Source organism: Oryzias melastigma, unplaced genomic scaffold, assembly GCF_002922805.2.
Source record: "Oryzias melastigma strain HK-1 unplaced genomic scaffold, ASM292280v2 sc00262, whole genome shotgun sequence".
Classification (NCBI taxonomy): domain Eukaryota; kingdom Metazoa; phylum Chordata; class Actinopteri; order Beloniformes; family Adrianichthyidae; genus Oryzias; species Oryzias melastigma.
The window spans coordinates 396,133-399,837 of record NW_023416896.1 but is presented as its reverse complement, the minus strand read 5'-3'; positions in this window follow the sequence as shown (position 1 = coordinate 399,837).

Here is a 3,705-nt window from a genome sequence, read left to right as displayed (position 1 = left end):
CCCCCCCAACGCATATACAACATAAAAATGCATAAAATGATTCACTAATAAAGCAAAGCAGAACTCTGGCCAGACCCGGGAGACCCGCTACACTGATGTTCACTGATGGTTTTATTTATCTCAATGCATTTTATTTTGAAGGACAAACTCTGAGCATTTTTTTCCACATTTTATCATCATGGTTGCATCGGAGGTTTGATGAAAAGGGTTTTGTTTGTTGGGAGTTTTGTTTTTCTAGAATGATTGGTCAGATTCTAACGTGAACACCTGAGGGATGTGAGTCATACTCCAGGATTCTGCTGAGCTCAGGCTCTTCAGTCTTCATTTATTCATTGTCCTTCAAGAAAATGTCTTTTTGGTTTCCAGTAAAAGTTGTATTCGTGCTGTGTTGTGTATTTGTAATTTTGTTTTTCCAGGTCAAACCCAGAGGTCTTAAGATGTGGAGATGTGAGGGTTTTGAACAATTAAAATATTCTCTGAATTTTAATGTGATTTAGCCTTTATTCTAACGCAACCGACAAGACAACAGGAAGTGTTTAGAGTTTGAACAAACGTTAACGAGAGTTTGGTTTAGAAATGACCTCCACGAGTCTGTTCCATGATTGTCTTTGCTCATTAGCACCCTCTGGTGGCTTATTCTTTCCCTGCATCATAATCAGGAGTTCATGAAGGTTTTTTCTCTTTTTTATTTTCTGTGTAGAGATTTATTTCAACTCAGATTATGATTCTAATCCTAAATAATTTATAATAATTCCTGATGCACAAACTGTTGATGCTTTATTTCATCTGATGCTTTTTTTTAAAGAATTTTCATTAAAGTCATAAATAAAAATCTTGTTCTCCATAACAAAGTTAATGTTCTTTTCAAAGATCAAATAAAACAAATGAGACTGATAGAAATGCTGTTTGTTTAATAATCTCTGAGACAGTTTACTCAAATAGAACAGAATTTATTTCACGTTGCAAAAGTTTGTTTATTTAAATTTTACTACATTTTATCATACTGTATTTTAAGTGTTTTATGTGACAAATTCAAATTAATTTAAATTATTTTGTTTACATTAATTATCCATCGCTGCCATTTATTTTTATTTTTAAGCAAAACAATTTTTGTTTTTTAATTAAAAATCATACTTCATAGAATAAAGGTTTAGTTTCATCGTGGTCAGTCATGTGACTGACTACGATGAACTGTTGTTCACTAATGTCCTGATCATGTTTTGGATGGAAGTCCTTCGGTTCCTCTACAGCACATGTGTCAAAGTCAAGGCCCGGGGGCCGGATCCGGCCCTCTGAGTAAATATATCCGGCCCTTCAGATCATTTTATTTTATTGTTATTAACCCCCGATGTCATCTTGAAACAAACCAATTTTATGGACAGTAAAAAAATATTGAAAGTGATTTGAGGTTTAAATTGATTTATTCTGGATTAATAATCCTGTTTTTAATTATATTTCTGTTTAAACAGTTACATTTTTAAAATGTCCTTTTTTATGTATCCATCTAATGTTTATCATGTTCGGCCTGTGACCTCCTGTGTGTTTTGGATTTCGCCTCCCTGTGCGATTGTGTTTGACACCCCTGATCTACTGGACTCTCATGAATCTGCTCCAGAACTTCCATCCAGAGAACACCTAGACACTAAAAGATCTCTCTATTTTCTATGGGGGGTGGGCCTCCCTCAGCAACCCCTCCCAAAGTGGAACATGTGCAGACGTGTCCTAGATTTTCTGCTGAGATTTTTCATCTTTAATCCCAGAGAAGCAAAGGTCACATGATGAATGCAGACAAACACGGCGGCTCTCTTCAGCCAGGAGGGGGCGGCAGAACGCCACTTATCTTCAGGGAACCCCCACCTGACCAGAGCCGGCTCAGTGTCAGACACTTTCAGGTGTTTTATGAGGATGACCTTTGACCCTGCGACTGAAGTTCCTCCCCTGACTCTCCTGCAGAAGCTGATGACCTCTGACCCCTCGTCTTCGACACAGACCACAGGGACGGACGTGCGAGCTGATGGGGGGGTTCTAAACTGACGTGTGTGCTGACGGCGCCAATGCAGAGCGACCTTCACACCCAGCAGAACATCTTCCAGGCGTGGCAGTTTGACGACATCCTTTAGGACGTTCCAGCGGATTAAAGCAAAGAGAAATCTGAGGGATTGAAGGCGCTTCTATTTCAGTCCTCACCTCCTCAAATGAACGCTCTTCAAAGCATCTCTTCCTTCCAGCCTTTGATCCTTTTCTTCTTTGATTATGGATCTGCAGCTCCGCCACACGTCGACTGTTCTCACGTGCTGCTGCGTTCACCTTCATGATTTTGGCGTGAAATCATCAAATCCAGATTTGAGGTTTTGAGGCAGTTTGAGGAGGAAGTGTTCCAGAAAAAGCTGAAACACTTCAGGTGGGTGTGGAGCCTCCTGCAGGATCACAGCTCATGTTCTCCAGAAGATCTGCAGTTGGAGCATCAGCCCAAAACCAGCCTCCATGATCCACCTCAACTCTTTTCCAACATCCCTGCTCTGGCAGGTTCCAACTGGCTGGACACACCTGAAGCAGGTAATCAGTCATGATATCTGGAAATCATGCAGACGCTGCGGCCCTCGAGGCCTGGACTTGTTCACCCCTGAAACCTGCTGCATGGGGTGCTGTTACACCTAGAAACCACTGGGAGCACTGTGACAGCTCTTTGACTTCTTCAGCTCTCCCTCCATCAGACCTGACCAACAGGAGACTTTTTCTTGTGAGGACCACATAACAGTTTTCTTCTCTGATGGGGGGGCCGGGTCGGTTTGTAGGCTAACAGAGAAAGTGTAACAAAAACGTAAACATTTATGGTTTTTTCAGAAAGCCGTACATAGCCAAGTTTAAATAGTTTATGTAATTTTAATAGAAAAACTAATACTAAACTAAATAAATAGGATTACCTGCAATAATGTCAGTGTAAATGCTGTAACCTTAATGTGGCCGCTGAAGATGCTAGTGCTGAGAGCTGAAGAGGCTAAAATTGATAGCTAAAAACGCTGAAGCTGATAGCTAGCTGAAATATTAGCTAAGCTCAAAATTAGCCAAAAAATGAAAAAAAAAAATCCTAAATTAGCCAAAACCGCTAGCATGTAGCTTAACTATAATTAGGCCAAAAATTGGTAAAATGTCCAATTTAGCCAAAACAGCTAGCATGTAGCAGAAATTTTAGCTGAACCCCAAATTAGCCTAAAAACTGAAAAAAGCCTAAATTGACCAAAACAGCTAGCATGTAGCTATAATATTAGCTAATCTACAAAACAGCCCTAAAAATCCTTAGTAACTGCTAAAACAGTGGAAAAGCTAACATAAAAAGAGCTGAATATTTTAATAGCTGAATGAGCTGAAGAGCTGTGGACGTCAGAAAAACGTACGGAAGAAAAAAATAATAATGTGGGTCTGTTTCTGAGTGTGTGGGGGGCAGGGCCAAATGTGGCCTGATCCGGCCCGCGGGCCGTAGTTTTGGGACCCCTGATATAAAACAAATAAATACACTTTTTAAGTGAAAACAATAAATAAACAGATTTATGTTATTTTCTAAAGTGCAACAAATGAGCGACTCAAGTTCAGATAAATATGGAGAAATGACCTCCGTCTATCTATCTATCTATCTATCTATCTATCTATCTATCTATCTATCTATCTATCTATCTATCTATCTATCTATCTATCTTAACCCGTTTT